Source organism: Callospermophilus lateralis, unplaced genomic scaffold (assembly GCF_048772815.1).
Source record: "Callospermophilus lateralis isolate mCalLat2 unplaced genomic scaffold, mCalLat2.hap1 Scaffold_45, whole genome shotgun sequence".
NCBI classification, from domain to species: Eukaryota; Metazoa; Chordata; class Mammalia; order Rodentia; family Sciuridae; genus Callospermophilus; species Callospermophilus lateralis.
The window spans coordinates 1,521,173-1,538,611 of NW_027514398.1; positions in this window are offsets into that span (position 1 = coordinate 1,521,173).

Below are 17,439 nucleotides of genomic sequence, written 5' to 3' on the forward strand. Positions count from 1 at the left end.
CATCAACATTTTTCTTTTACTTTAGTCTCCACCTTAGAACCTAAAATATTTTATGCTGCTATCATCATCCAATGTTGGTTCTACAGGCTTATGGGGGAAAGGCATTTTCAAATTTTTAAAATCTTTCTGGATAATTTGCACTTATTCTTTTATTAATTATTATTTCTTTCTAGTCTATCCTAAACGTGATTTTAATATTGTGAATTTTCCTTATGTGTCTCAACAACTCATTTTTTTCTCCATTAAAATCATTAGAATTCATTCAATGAATTAAACGAATTCTCTTTTGTTACTGAAAAAAAATTATATTTCCCATGAACTGAAAGCATCTCCTATTAATATTCTAACCTGAGAACATAGTGACCTAAGAAAAGAAAAAAAAAAAAGACTTTTGTAAAGAAACTCAAATAAAAACTATTTAATTCAATAATAGTTTGCATCTACCTATACTTAACTAAGAAGTCAAAATGAGAAACTTTGTTTTAAGGACTATCTAATTTAAGATCTTGGATCTGCTGACAATGGTGTCAAAATGTGAAAAGAAGCACATCTAAAACTGCTGAGTCCAGCAATTAAAAACATGAGAGGATAGCAGGCCCTCAAAATCAAAGAAAAAAGAGGTCAGAATCTTCTGGTAGAGTGTTTTTCTAGTATGTGTAAGGTACTGGGTTGAACACTCAGCACCACATTAAAAAAAAAAAAAAGAAACAAACTAATAATGATATTATATCAATATACAGCAACAAATAAAAATTTAAGAAAAAAAGGACTGTGTATTAGACTTGTGTACCCTCACTACTTGTGTGTGTGTGTGTGTGTGTGTGTGTGTATATATATATATATATATATATATATATATATATATATATATATATATATATATATATCCCAGACTCTACAATATAAATACACTAAAGGGAAACTTGTTTTGCAATTTTACCTTGACGCTAGAGGCAGGATTGAGATATTTGGCTTTTATAATTGTGCTAATATTCACACCAAATTTATAAGGTAGTGGGAGAATATTTTCACAATTAAAGGCATATATGTCTATAAATATTTTTCTATAGTTCAATACAGTTTATTAAGAGAGTCAACAAAATTTTAATGAAGAAAAAATAAATCACTGTCTATAAGATGACTGCTGTTTTTTTCTTCATACAACCTCTGCACATCATATGATTGAATCCTGGCATCCAGCCTATAGTGAATAAATTAACTAATTATCTGTCACTAATTAACTCATTCTAAAACTTATTAGCTCATATTGGGGATGGTCTTCCATTTAGGCTCAGTTCACCTGGAATCTTTGCTGCATATGATTAGCTGATAGTTGGTAAATACACTGAACTTTAGAGTATAATCTGGCTGCCAATAAAACACCCTGATATTTTTTTCCCCAAATAACTCATGATTAAAAAAGTATTGTGGGCTTGTTCTCATGGAGGTAACAGTGTTCTGAAAGCAAAAATGAAAACATTCAAATATTTCTTGACCTGATACCTGACCTCTTTCATAGCAAACAGAATTACATAATTCATTAAAAGTAATAAGAGACCATATTCAAAGTTTTGGAAACACATTCTACATTGTCCTAGAGTAGGAGTAAAAATATATCATCTACTTTCTGTATATAAATGAAGCTGAATAATTGTTACATGTTGGCATTAATGATTATTGTACCTTTTATAATAGATAAGGTTCACATAGGTGTTCAGTGTGAAAGAATATTTGCTAATTCTCACAAGAATATTTGCTAAGTAACTTTACTGGAATTCAGGTTAAAATTTACCTTATCTCAAAGCCAAAACTCACCTCCTCTAGGTTACATGAGTTATCAATATTTTCATATTCTCTTGGATGTTAGATAGTGACACTTATTCAAAAGAGCAGATTTTTTTGTTTCTTTTGAACCAGAGATCCTACCCACTGGCGTTTAAGCACAAAGTCACACCTCCAGCCCCATTTTATTTAATTTTTTGTACCAGAGGTTGAAGCCAGGGGCACTTAACCCTGGTCCACATCCCCAGCCCTATTTTGTATTATACTTAGAGACAGAGTCTCACTGAGTTGTCTAGCGTCTCACTTTGGCTGAGGGTGACTTTGAATTTACAATCTTCTTGCCTCATTTTCCCATCCTTCTGGGATTATGGTTATGTGCACCTTGCCCAACACAGTTGTGGTTTTGTTTGTTTGTTTGCTTGCTTTAGTATTTACTCAGTTGCTGAAGCTGTCCTTGAATGTGACATCTCCCTGCCTAAATCTCCTGAGTCACTGAAATTAAAGAAACACATCACCATACCAGTTCTTTTCAGTTCATACAAAGGCAAAATTGTGATGTCAAACAGAAAGAGAGCTGTTAAAATCACCCCATCTTAAATGCTGTCTTATTTCCTAATATTTAAACATTGGACTTGTTTTGACACATAATGAGGAAATATTATTTATTTGGGAGTCTGTTGATTTTCATTTTATCTATACAATTTGTTACAGTTCAAAACTTGATTTAATTTGAAAATATGATTCATCCTGTAAAATTTTTGTGCTTTCTCTGCTTTCTGTTAGAACACTGGTTTTAATGCTGTGCAAAATTATGATGAATTTACAGCTAGAGAGAAGTCTATATAATAAAATATTAATAGTATTAATTTTAATCATATTTTTGTTTCATATTTCTAACTTAGTTAGCAATATGAAGAACTGAACTCATAACTCCTCTATCACTGAGTTATACTCCCAGATCTTTTTCTTCTTTTTTTTATGACAGGGTTTTTCTCAGTTGTCAAGGCTAATCTACAACTATTGATCCTCAAGCATCAGAAACCTGTATCACCGGTATTGAAGTGCATGACCATGTACATGGCTATTTTGTAACATTCTTAAAGTTGAGTATACAAACTCACCTAATGGTGCATTCCTGTAACTCTAGTTACTCCCAAGGATGAGGTACTTTTTATTCTTTTTAAAAATTCATCTCTGGTTACTAAGATGCAGATAATTGCTTTGAGAGAGCATACAGCACAAGCCTTAAGTCATAGACTGAAAGATCAATTTCTAGTGAATGAAAAAAAAAGATATATAATATTGTGTTGCATAATCACATGACATTTTGTTTGATAACAGCAGCACAATGATGAGTATGTTACAGATTTAGTTGCATATGTATTCAAGATGAATAAAATAATATTACAATGGCTTCAGCACATATGCTTTCTGAAGTTGCAGCTACAAAGTAAATGACCAATGATCATTTGCATGAATGATAAGCTTGTCTGGGTACCATCTGGAGGTGGCTTTTAGTAGGTCTTGGTTGTTAAAATTTATTTCTACAGTAGTCTTATAATACTCTAGATGCTGAAAAACATCTTATCCTTTAACATTGCTTGGCTTAAATTTATGCACTGCTCTTAGGAAGGAAACCCAAAAGCCTTTTTAATGACAGATGTACTATGGAAAATTGTCCCCACAAAGATCAGATGCTGTGTAATATCAACTCCCTAAAATCAAAGAAAGGAAATGATGTACATTCTTGGAAAGTGAAGCCAGTAGCAGCTTACTGTGACAAACTACACCCTGTGGCAACTGGGAGTATTTCATACAAAAACTACATTTAAATAGAAGCTTATGAAACCAATAAACAAATATCACTGGGTCCTTGAGGATAAGGGAAAGAATCACACATGGAAAACACAGCAAGAAATGATTTTCCTCTACATTTAGAAGTGCTAGATCCCAGACTTGAAGTCAAAATCAACCTGCGAAGTGTAAGTTTGTTTTCCCTGCTGTGGGTAATGCTCAGCTCCTGAGGAAAATTCTGGCAAAACCGATTCTTTGCTAAAATAAAATAAAAACAAAAACTAAAAGAGTAGAAGGGAGTCAATGACCTAATATTTATTTAGGCACAAGTTACACAAAAATACGGTCCCAAAATTTTGCAAGCTTTCATTTCAACTTTAAAATATACTAGTTTTGACCATTTTCCATCTCTTCATCTTTTTGAAAATGCCCCTCTGTTAGGCTCTGCCATCTCGGGACTGGAGGTGTTGTTTTCAATCTTTTGATCTCCCACGGGTGGCCCCAGGTGTCCCTACCTGACAGTGCCTGGCAGCCAGCCCAGAGAGTAAATTGGGAGGCTTCTTTGCTGTCGCCTGGCCTTAGGTCTGCCAACTCTTCCCAAGACCCACATTCTGCAGGCCATGCCCCAACTCACATGTCCCCTGAGATCCCTTCAGGATCAGGAGCTTCATACTGGAGTTGATTTCCCCAGTGAGGCACTTTCAGGGTCATGGAGCAAATGCTGCACTCTGGTCCTTTCCAAAATCTGGGCAGCCTGGCCTCCAGGGCACACAGAAGGTGGCACCCACAGCCTCAGGAAAGCGGGCTCCAAAGCTGGGCCCTTCACAGTGATGGAGAGCAACAAGTAAGAGCCCTAGAACAGAGTGCCAGAGACACCACCAAGCCCTGGAACCTGCAGAGCCCAGGGATCCGGGGACAAGGCCCCAGTCCATGGACCCCAGAGCACAGCCCGCAGTCACTACAGGCCTCCTGCCCTCTCCACAGGGGGACTGGGAGCTCCAGCCTCCCCTGCTGCCAGGCTCTGCTGCACTTGGGCCTGTACTCCCGCCCCCTCATGGGCGAGCTCCCACTCCCGAGGCAACTTGCTCACCTGGTGCCAACCCTAGACCCGAGCAAACTAAAAGAAGAAGAAAGACCAAGAGGGGGACACTGTCTTCCCAGGACTGGGGACCTGGAGAAACCCTCTGGAAACCTGTCCAGTTCGGCTGACAGGGGACCCAGCCGCCACCACTGGGGCGCAGTTCCCAGGGAGGCGCTGGGTTCCTTTTCTTCCATCTAGAAAGTCCTGAGCACCAGGAGTCAGACCCTCCTCTGCTGTGGACTTCTTCCTGCCATTGCCTCCTGCCTGTGTCTTCCTTGAGTCTCTCTTAATGATTATGTGACTTTTTGCACCACTTGGAGAGCAAGACAGAACACTTAGCCTCTTTTTTAAAAATAATTTTTAGTTGTGGATGAACACAGTACATTTACTTATTTATCTAATATGATGCTGAGGATCGAAACCAGGACCTCACACATGCTAGGTAAATGCTCTACCACTGAGCCAGGATCACAGCCCCACTTAGCTCCTTTTGAAACAGATCAACTCTGTTTGCATAAAAACAAGCAGGCTGGGGTGAGCAGTCATGATCTGTTATTTATTTATTTATTCACCTTGAAAAGCACAGAGTGTTCAGCAACTATTAAGAATGAACACCTGGATAGTGGCTTTGCAGGTTTTTTAGGAAGGCAGGTGAGTGCCCAATGCTTGGGATCCATCTGACTTACCTGGAAACTGGAAAAGCACCAAGGTTGATCTTTCTTTGTGCAAGGCTGCCAATCATGAGGCCACTGCTGATATTTCTGACCACTCAACTACTGAGCCGAGTGCCCAGCAGGGTTTGACACATTTCTGAGCTGACTCAACTCTTCTGAAATGATTCCTGTTTTCTGCCTCCAGTCAGAAAGTCATCTCAAAATATTGAATAATTTCAGATGGAGAAAAATAAGGTTCTAATGCTGCCATCCAGGTCCAAGTCTTCTCCAGGGCACCTGCTAGGCCTGCTGTGAGCCTCCATCAAAATTTCAAAGGGACTGAAATGTCATCACTGTTTGTATAATTTTGGGGTTCAGGGGATTAATTGATTGACTACAACAGAAGCAGAGCCCTCTGAATCCGGTTGCAACCAAATAAGACTTTTTCCCTATCTTCATTGCTATCTTAGGTGCCCTGCCTTGTCTGTCCCTACAACAGTATAATTCTATATACTTAAACATTGTTCATGTTTTCATGAAATGGTCAACAGATGTGATTCATTGTGTACTGCAAATAACAAGATATCTCTTATTAAAATAAAATAATTTGCCTAAATTCAGAAATTTGCAAGGATTGTTTCAAAGTGTGAATAAAGAAGGAGTTAACAGATTGGAAAGAGAAATTAGAAGGTTCTAGGTATGGATTTAATAGAAGGAAAATGTGTTTCTGGATAAGAGAGTCTATTAAGTAAATAAGAGGGGTTTAAGCAAGTGATAAAGTTCTGTATATATTGGCTATATAGGTGTAAGTAAGTGCTAAAGAAGGTCTGTATATACAACTATGGTTAAACAACAACTGTTATTTTGCAATATTATAATATGTTATTTTTTAAAAGCTAAACTTGATTAATATAAAAACATCAATAATAATTGTGGTACTATTACTCTTCTTTGTATATTAAATATGTTCATATTTTCCAGGTATATCTCATTAAGATAGAAGCTTTTTTTAAAAAAAAATTATATCAAGCTGGTGTTCTCCAAAAGGTTGGATGGTTATTTTAGGCTCTTAAAAATAATATATTGGATATTTATTTATATCATTTAATGTTCTGTATCTGGACCTGTTATCAATAAGATTAATATAAAGTTCTATACACTGGGTACAATTTAAATGTAATATACTGTATTACCTAGTATTCATGTGATATCAAGCAACAATATATGTAAACTTTATAAAATAATATTAAAACAAAAAAGATCAGCTTCAATACTAGAACCCTTTATTTATCTAAGATTTATAAAGAGCCCTGGCTTACCTGAGATAAGGCTGTGCTTCCCATCTTAATATATGTCAGAATGACTCCAAAGTAGGCCAGACTTCAGCTAAAGTCCAATACTCTTAATTTAGGGTGAAACTGACTTTGCTGGATGTTTATTATCAAGACTTAAACTTAAAATAAAATGGCCAAGAAAACCAATATTTGGCTCTGGCCCTCTGAGTCAGTCTGAATCCAGGGAACAGGGAACTTCACTAAAGAGCTTTGCAACTCTGGGCCACATAACCTCCTGATCAGGGAGATTAATGAGACCACTGAAGAATGAACAGCCAATCAGTGCATTTGCTGTGAATAGGAGGGTCATTGGAGACAGGAGACATCCCTGATGCTTCCAAGGGAAGCCACATGGTCAAGCAAGACCTGGACCCATCCTAGCACAAATGGCACTAGCAGAACTAAGAAGCTGCTCTCAGGTTCCCCCACGAGCGACCCCTATGGGAACTTGGCTGACTCTTAACAATAGATAGAAACAAAGTCAATTTTAACCAACTTGATCTTAAGCACCTACCAAAACCAGTTAAGCCAAAACACAGTCATTCCTGGGAGTATTGAAAGACAAGAACAGCTGGAAAAGAGGAGACAGCAAATAGGCCAACAGACTCCATGAGGAATGTTCAGTTAAGTATGACCTTGGTTCCTCCCCCTCAGAGGATTCCTGTTAGTCCTCTCTATGTTTCTCCTAATAGGACCATGACTATTAAATTGCCTACAGAAGTTCATGCAAGATCAGATACACAAATTCACCAACAAGCTGGTCAATCAACTACTTCTTTAAGACTTCCAGCCCTGATGCCCAAGATGGAGACCTATGACTCATGACCAACTCCTCTGGCTACAGAGACTCTGTGCCCATCTATGACTTTAAATATATAAATGCTGTATGAAGTGACTTGTTTAAAAGAATAAATGAATGAAAACCTTAAAAAAATAAAAACAAAATCCTCTCTGGGCTGGGGATGTGGCTCAAGCGGTAGCGTGCTCGCCTGGCATGCGTGCGGCCCGGGTTCGATCTTTAACACCACATACCGATCCTCAACACCAAATTCAAACAAAGATGTTGTGTCTGCCGAAAACTAAAAAATAAATATTAAAAATTCTCTCTCACTCTCTCTTTAAAAAAAAAGAAAAGGATGCCACTGGACACTAAAACCCTCTCTGACCCCTTTTTCCAGTTTTCACAACCCCTCTTACACTTCCTAGGAATGAGAACTACTCTCCAGCACGTCCACTCTGCTTATTCTGACTGCTCCACAGTATCCTCACAAGGAAGCATCAAACCTAAACTCCCCCTGGTACCATGTCTCCCACCTTAAAAAAGCACTTGTTCCAAATGTCCAGTCCTGGATTTCCACTATGCCCACCAAACTCAAAATTTCTCGCCAACCCTCTTCTTCTTTTACTAATCATTATTCTCTCTCAAGATTTTATCTCAAACCACAGATACTGCTTCTACATCAATGTGACATGACACCAGGATGACACCACCCACTCTCAGTTTATGGGTCAAGGCGATTGCCCTTCCACTGGCTGCAATCAGGTTGTCACCCTTAACATTACTGGATTCAACCAAGCCACCTCCAATACTTCCTACAGTTCCTGATACAGGACCAGTGGCTGATACCAAGAATCTCCCCCATCCAGGACTGGTTTGATGCCATCAAAGACTTGTGTATTCAAGGAACTTTTATGGACTTTACCCCTACCACAGTAGTTGTATGTAGCCATTGAGTGTTATTTCTGGCTGCCCTGGTGTTCTCAGACCTGTCCCCTGAACATTCCTCCACTTCCCCTTCTAGGTCTAATGCCACCCACCATTAAGCAGGAAGAAGCCAGAGGACTTTAAGCTGTCCCCCATGTCACTTAGAAAAACAAAAAGGGAGGAATGTTGGGTGCAGAGCAGGCTGAACTGTGTTGTCTGCAGGGCAGGCTGAACAGATGTTGGCTGCAAGATAGCCCACACACTCAAATCCGCCTCTATCTGGTCCTTTATCACCTGTTTGTGTCAAGTCCCACTCAAGGCTGAGCACTCAACCCCCCTTGGGCCAGCAAGGCAGCTTGCAGACCCAGAGGCCCCATTAGGTTTGGGATATAAAAACTCCCTTTTGCCAGGCCCCCCTCTCTCTCGCTCTATCTCTTGCTCTTTATCTTTCTTGCACGTGCTCTCTGTCTCTCTCTTGCTCTTGCTCTCTCCCTCTTCATCTCTTCTCTTTTCTTTCTTTCTCTCTCTCTCTCTCTCTCTCTCTCTCTCTCTCTCTCTTTTTTCTTCTTTCCTTTCTCTTTGTTGCACTGTTCCAATAAAAATCTTTTGGTTGCTCTGAGTGTTGTGGTCACTTTCCTTTCAGGGAGACTTAAGCAGAAGAATCACAATTTCAAATTCAGCCTAAAAATATGAGAGGGCCCTAAGAAACTAAGTAAGACTTTGTGTGAAAACTAAAAATAAAATAAAATACAATTTAAAAACCTGGTGATATAGGGGTTCAGGAGAACTATCCTAGGTTAAGAATTCATTCCTCTCCCCTTGAAAAAAGAAAAGAAAGAATAAAGAAAAGAAAAACAAAATTTTTACATCTGATGAACTTTTTATTCAATGGAAATATTATGTTTGAGAAAAACATCTAAAGCTTATAGCAAGGATTTAAAATAAACTTGGGAAAATGCTAAAAATTGAATTGAAAAATCAAGAACAAGCAATATTTTTTAAATTTCTTATCAGGAGAAATTTGAAAACAGGCATATTTCATTTCAATCATGATGAAAATGCAGGATGCTATGGAAACTACAACAAAAGGACTGTATCTGTATCACAAAAGTTTTGTAAATGGAGAATATGAAAAACTACATTTAAAAAAGTGAGGGTGAGACAACATTAAGGCCCTATGTGTAATCTAAAATAAATAATATACTGAATCTCCACTATATGTTTTTTTTCTGGTAGTATGTCTACAAAACAACACAATATTCCTTGCATAAAGCAGAGGATTTGTGATTGTCTCAAATTAAAATTGATTTCACATCTGTGGCTGTTGTGCAGGGCCTTATATCAAAAAAGCAAGTTTGGGGGCTCAAGCAGTTGAATGAGGATATGAGGAACTATTGGGATGGTAGGCATGCTACTTTTGAAGGCAGCAATAGCTCATAAGCAAACTCTAGCTTCTATCCCTCAGCCCCCCCAAATTATTAAATAGAATTCTTTTTTTATGCAGGTCAGACAAAGAAGGCATATCAACAACATTTTACTGATTTAAGAGCATGCTCACAAACAAATGTTTTTGACCTTGAGTACATAGATTGAATATGAGTGTTTATGACCTTGGTTACTTGCTAAAAATACAGCCCTCTGGAAGCCTGGCCAGGTACTAACATACTTGGTTATTTTTTGTCCTTAAATTCCTCATGGCATTGAGCATTTTACAACTTCTACTTAAAAGAGCAATTCTAACCTCTCCATTCCTAAGGTGCAACACAGAATGCTGTTTATCTCTAATTCTTACAGACAAAAAATAATTATCTTGCTTTTTTGCCATCTGGGTAAATTATTTTTTAAGTCCACCAGTTCTGCTTAACAGGTAAAATGGGGTAAACTTGGATACCTGGGCTGGCCATGCCAGTTGTTCACTGGAGCCATTGGCTGCTGTTGTTTCATTTTATGCATCATCCATTGACTGGACTTGAAGGTCTTTATCCTTCTTCTTCTCCCAAGGCTCAATCATCATAATGGAGAAGGTTGATGGGTATTTTCAAAATACAGAGATCTTACTCTACTGGATATACTTTTAATTCCTATACTTCTTGATTATCTTGAAATTTCTCATTCTGGTAGTCTCTCATACACTTGCATCAGTTTTTGCTGTCAGATCTATAGAAACCATTCATCCCATGACCACAGCAGCTGCACATGACTCATTTGACTACTTCTCCAAATCATCTATGCCACTGCTGCCACTTTTTTCTTTGGCCAGGGGCTGGGGCCTTGGCCTCAGCAATTCATTGATAGTTCAACTTCCAAGGTTCATGTTTGCACACAGTGCAGTCAGAATCCTTATTTCTATTTACAAGGAACTAATCCCATTATGTCACAGCTCTCCACAGGAGTTCACTGTAATTGGACTGAGGCAACAAAGTGTTGTATGCTTCTTCGTGTCCATAGGTGCCACTTCTCCCCTAAAAATCTCCATTAATCTATGAGGACTGAGATATCTCTCACCTGCAAATATCCTAAAGACTATGCGAGTTGCTGTGTGGGTGTTGAGACCCAGGATGTAAAATTTTGGTCTCTAGCAATTGGGAGATGTGAGGAAGAGTTGGCAGTGTAGTCATGCTTATGCAGAGGTAACAATAGCTTCCAGGTAGCCCAGAGCATTCAGCGCTCAGAATCCTGCATCATTCCAAAGGTCTTTTCATATATTGGCCAGAAAACAAAGGTGCATGATCAATATTTTACATAGTGAACACATGCTCAGAAAAAAAATGTTTATGGTAATGAATGTGTACACTTAATCAAGGTATTCATTACTTAAATAAATGATAGTGATATTAATAATAATTACCATCATAATAATAACAGTAACCTGTTGGAAGCATCAACAACAGAGTAGCTATAGCCATGTTTGGACTTTCCAATGATCCACCCTTATAGATTTCACACCTAAAGTCTTCTGTAACGATCTTTTAGCAAGGAGGTAAGAGCTCTGCATCCACAGGCCTCAAAAAATATGCTATATTGTGATATGACTAGAACACAATCACCCTGTCTAGGATTACTAAAAGCCATCTACAGATGGTATCTAAACAAGCTCATCATTCTTGCAACTTATCATTGATCAACTGCTGTGTGGCTGCATCTAAAGATATCATATGTATTGAAGTCATACTGATATTATTATATGGCAGAAACCCATCCCTGTGCTGCTGATAACAAACCAACTGCTATGTGATTTTGCAACACAACTTTTGTATTTGATATTTTTCTTTATTAACTAGAGTTAGAGCCTGCTTTGTATGATTTAAGGTTTGGCTGTGTACTCTGTATATTATTCACCAAGGTTACATAAAAATAAAGAAAATACCTCATCTTCATGAGTTTAAAATTTTATTTATCATATAGTCTTCTCTTTAGCTATAACCAAACCATAATTTTCCATAGGTTGTATGATTTGAACCTAGTATCCTAATCATGCCAGAAGAAAAACCAGAAGTTCAAACATATTGAGTAACATTTTCAAATTAAATCAAAGTTTAGGCAGTAAAAAATTGTCTGGATAAAATGGGGATCAACAGACTGTTGACTATAATAGATAATGTTACCTTCAGTATACTTTGAAATATGGGTTTTGATATTTAAACCTTAAGAATTAAGCCATAGTTAATAAAGGGGTGATTATAACAGCTGCTTCTCTGCTTATCATTTCAATTTTGCCTATTTATAAACCAGGAAACAAGAGCCAATATTGTAATGCATGTCTGTAATTTCAGTGACTCAAGAGGCTGAGGAAGAAGGATTTTAAGTTCAAGGGTAGACTCAGCAACTCAGTGGGGCCTTAAGCATCTTAGTGAGAACTTGGCTTGTCTTTAAAAACAAATGGGCTGGAAATGTGATTTGTGATAAATTGTTCTGAGTCCAGTCCTTGGTACAAAAAAATATTCTGCTTTTTTGTGCCACTGTCTAACTTCTAAGACAATAATGAAAGATTGATAATTCATGTAGTCTAAAGGATGTGAGTTGTGGCTTTGGGGTCACAGAGAATTGATCCTGAATTCCAGAAAAGTTGCTTAATATTCAGGAGACCTTTCAAATATTCTTTCACACTAAACAGCTATGTAAACCTCATCCATTACAAAAAGCAGAATGATACAGAGTGTCAACATTATTAACAATTCTTTAGCCCTATCTGTACACATAAAGTTGACAATGTGTTTTTACTTCTCTTGTAGCCAAAGTGCAGAGTATATTTCCCAAATTTTGGATCTGAGCTCTTATTTTTTGTGTGTGACTTATGTAAATCTGTGACTATGAAAGTGTATTAGTCAGAAAACACTTTGAATACTTTGTTTTTACTTTTATAACACTGTCATCTCCATGAGAATGAGCCCACCTTAATTTATTTGATTCTGAGAAGAAGGGTGCTTTTTTGGCAACCATATCTCCCTCTGAAGTTCAGTAACCTTACCAACTATCACTTAATGCAATAAAAAGATCCCATATGAACCCAGGCTTAATTGATGATAAGCCCACATTTGAGACAATAATTTTTATATGGTTTCTTATTATTCAGTGATAGATATCTAATTCACTAAACATGGGCTGAATGCCAGGATTCAATCACATGTGGAACAGAAGTTATGTGAAAAACATATTGTCCCTTATAGGTACTTGTTAAATTTTTATTAATTTAAATTTAAACTTTAATTTCTTGACAGGCTTTATTGAATTATATGGAAATATGTGTAGACTTCTATGCCTTTAATGTTTGATGATATTCTCAGAGTACCCCATACTAAAGAAGAAAATTGAAATAACAATTCTGCATTAGGCTAAAGACAAAACTGCAAAATAATTTTTTTTAATGTTTAGACTCTAGTTTCTGGGTTACTGATGATCTGATTACCTAGAGTCTTCTCTCCAGTGATGTCAACCTCTTTTGGTTAAAGTATGATATCTAAAATGAAAATGGATCTGTGCCCAGAATCCTGTGAGAAACAGTTTCCACTTTTGTACACTTCTGAGTTGTAGATGGCTTCTCTCTCAAAGTGCAGAGTCTCTCCTGTTCTTTGGCCATAAGATAATGTTGTTTGGTATGTTAATTCCATAACCTATGACACAGAACTGAGTTGTCCATTTTTTTCACCTTGCTGAGGTCAGGATATTTATGGATCTCAAACATGGAATATAGCTGTGGTGAACATAGATATCCCTGAGAGGTCAAGAGTGAATTTTAGGATGAAGCTTGAAAAATACATTTGTTTTTTAGTCAATTTATACTTTCAATAATAATAATATTTTGGATATAGTGGTTTAAGTTATTAAATTGATTTAAGCTGTTCTTCTTAATTTTTATTATGAATACTAGAAATTTTTAAATTATACTAATGCATTATATTGTTTTTCACTCTGGGAAAATATTAATGCCTTAGGACATTGCTTAGAAGTTTAAAATAAAATTTGCTTTCTCATAAGACCAGACAGCACAAAAGTTAAATGAAATTTTAAAGTAATTTTGATAAAATTTTTATTCATAAAAGTATATATTTTGGGTGTGTGGGAGATCTTGACTCTTGGTTTTATTTTCCCCATTGGGTTTCTCCCCACTGAAATTAAGTTTTCATCACATGAGAAGAACATCACATAATCTTTTACCTTTCCCCCTCCTACTAAGGTGTGGCTGTAGAGTTTAAGAGTGGTGAGGATAATACAAATGATGAGAAGTGATGAGATGTCATTCCAAGTCCTCATCAGCCTCCCCAGCTCAAGTGCATTTTTTATTGAGCTGGCTGAACATTTGTTCATTTGATCTACTCTTTATACTAAATTTTGCAGCTTTTTTACCCTTTTTTCAATCCTTATTAGTTACCACCAGATTTTTCCATGACATCATTTGCTCTAGGGCCAGAAACATCTGGTCTGGTGGTCTGCGCCTTGGTTTTCTCACCCTTCCCTCTTTTTAGGTGAGTACAACCTGCCAGAGGCCTCACTCTGTTTATGGTGAGGAGAAGTGATTTGTTTATGTCTGAAGGCAATACTTCAGGGCTTCTTTAGGCATGCCTGGTGAGACTGCATGTTTCAAACTGAAGTTTTTAAAATGGAGTTTTTTAGGCCAGGCCTAAGGCCATCCTCACAATAGTGTAGTTAATTTGTCCAAAATTAAGATTTTTGTTTGTTTGTTTCTTTAAAATATTTGTCCTCAATTGAAATTTTTTCATTTTTCTTTTTTTTTTTGTACCAGGTATTTAACTCAGGGGCACTGAGATACATCCCCAGTCCTTTTTTGTATTTATTTAGGGAAAGGGTCTGACTTAGTTGCTTAGTGCCTTGCTTTTGTTGATGGTAGCTTTGAACTCATGATACCTATGTATAATTCTTCTGTGCCACAGGGGTTATGGCCTATGCCACCAAGTTTGCTTTCAACTGAGTTTTTAAATATGTAAAACAACTTTATTAAAGTGACATTTAGAAGCATTCCTAATATTCAAGCAAATTACTTTGTCCTGGTGTGGCAGGAAATAAAAGTGGAACTGGACTTTAATTTAAATAGCAAGAAAGTTGATTGCAAGGGCTTAATTAGAACACAGATAATTAGAAGGTTACAGGCCATAGCACTGTTGTACTTATTTAAAATAATTTTTTTCTTAGTTGTGGATGAACAAAATATCTTTATTATTATTATTATTATTATTATTATTATTATTGTTATTAATGTGGGTCCAGTATCAAACAAACTGCCTCATGCATACTATTCAAGCACTCTACTACTGGTATTTTTAAAAAATATTTATTTATATTTAATTTATTTATATGGGTCACTGAGAATTAAGCTCATGGCCTCATATATGCTAGGCAAGCACTGTACCACTGAGCCACACCTTCAACTCTTTCCTGGTACTTTTTAGTTCTCGGCGGACACAACATCTCTATTTGTATGTGGTGCTGAGGATCGAACCCGGGCCGCACGCATGCCAGACGAGCGTGCTACCACTTGAGCCACATTCCTAGCCCCTTTCCTGGTACTTTTTAAATACCTGTTTTACAAAAATTTTAATTAGTAATTTAACCCTTTTCCAATATCTGTTTGGATTAAATTAATAACCTAGAAATCTGTGAAGCAAAGTCTAGTTTTATCTCAAACTCTGATTTTACTTCTTCTTTCTTCCCCAGACCAGACACCTTATCACAGTGTCTGAATTAAGATTCTCCCTTGAATAATTTACTGTATGTTGTCCACATTCCAAACTTCAAAATTTACCTATTCCTTAATTTTGGAAACGTCTTACAGAATTTTTCCAGAGGTACCAAAATTTCTTGGAGTACTCAGAAGAATCCATATCTGAGTCTTGCCTTTTTGGGAGCAGTTTGAATTGTAAGTTTGCAGCCTTTAAGGCAAGTAGAAGAATGATCTTCAGCTGGAAGAAACCTTTTCATCAATACCTTGCATCTAAAAGGCACTTAATTTGATTCCTTTTATTAGATACTGTGAATAAACCTACAATAAAAATGGAAGTGAAGTAATATCTTTAACAAAAGTGTTCCAATTTCTTTAGATATTTATCCAGAATTATAATTACTGGGTTATAGGGCATTTTTTAAACCAAGAATTGTTATTGTTATTTATTCTTAGTTATTTAGGCACTTTACCACTGTGTTACAGCCCTACTTTTTTAATAAGACAGGATATCACTGAGTCACTTAAGCCATTGCAAGTTTTTGAGGCTGGTCTTGCATTTAAGTTCCGCCTCTTTCATCCTCCCAAGCCACTGAGAGTACAGACATTCACAATGATTCCCTGCTTCAAAAATAATTATTATTAGTGGATTATATGGCATTTTTATTTTGAGCTCTTAAGAACTATTATAGGGCCTGGGAATGTGGCTCAAGCGGTAGTGCACTTGCCTGGCATTCGTGTGGCACTGGGTTTTATCCTCAGCACCACGTACAAATAAAGATGTTGTGTCTGCCGAAAACTAAAATGAATAAATAAATATTAAAATTCTCTCTCTCTCTCTCTCTCTCTCTCTCTCTCTCTCTTCTCTCTCTCTCTCTCTCTCTCTCTCTCTCTCTCTCTCTCTCTCTTTAAAAAAAAGAACCATGAAATTTTTTTTCAAATGTATCTTTATTAACTTTATATTGTAACCAAAATTTTTATCTATGCATATACACCTATACTCTGGAGTCCCTACTATCTTTCAGGTATTTGTTTAGTTTGGTGTGGTTTGATGCTAGGAATTGATCTCCGCGGGTGCTTACCACTGAGTTATGTCTTCAGTCCTTTTTTTTTTTTTTTTGAGACAGGTGATCTATCACTAATATCTCAATAAGTTTCTTATAGCCTTTCTATGTTCTTAAGGCTGTCTTTCAAATCACAATCCTCCTGACTTGCCTCTCCAGCCTCTAGTATATTTGCCACCACACCTAGCTCTTTCAGATTATTATAATAACCTTTTCAACAACACTGCCCAGGCTACAGAAAATCTCTTTGACTGATGCATTTTATCCCTGAGGAAAGTTTATATGAAGTAGCCAATGTAGGACTATTCTGTAAAGATTTGTTGGAATAAACAGGGATCATTGTTTTTTAAGCTCCTTTCTGAACAGCTGTTTGGTATCATAGTTCATAAAATATCTGAAAAAAAGATGTAAATTCATTTGTTTGAAATCTACAGAGATTTACATAAGCTCAATCACCTTTTGTTCTAGAGTTTGGAACTTCAGGACATAGTAAGGTAAATAAAATGTGTTAAAGTTGAGATATTCAGTACACACATCGACACACACATCCACACACACACACACACACAAAAAAAAAACTTTCTAGGAGCAATTGGTAGTTCTGGCCTTATTACTAGTGTATCAGGGTTGGGCAGGATTCAGGAAGTGCTAAAATCTCACTCAGGCTAAGAGTGGTTTACTGGATTCCTCCCTATTTAACCTATAATACAAGCTAAAGTGAACTTCATCTGTCAGCAACAGCAATTGGGAAAATATGCTGGCAGATTTGTTTTTGAGATAAATTGACAGCTTTGCTATTTAGGTATTTTTGTGTCTTGGTCACAGCTGATGAAACACTTTTGGAAAATTTTA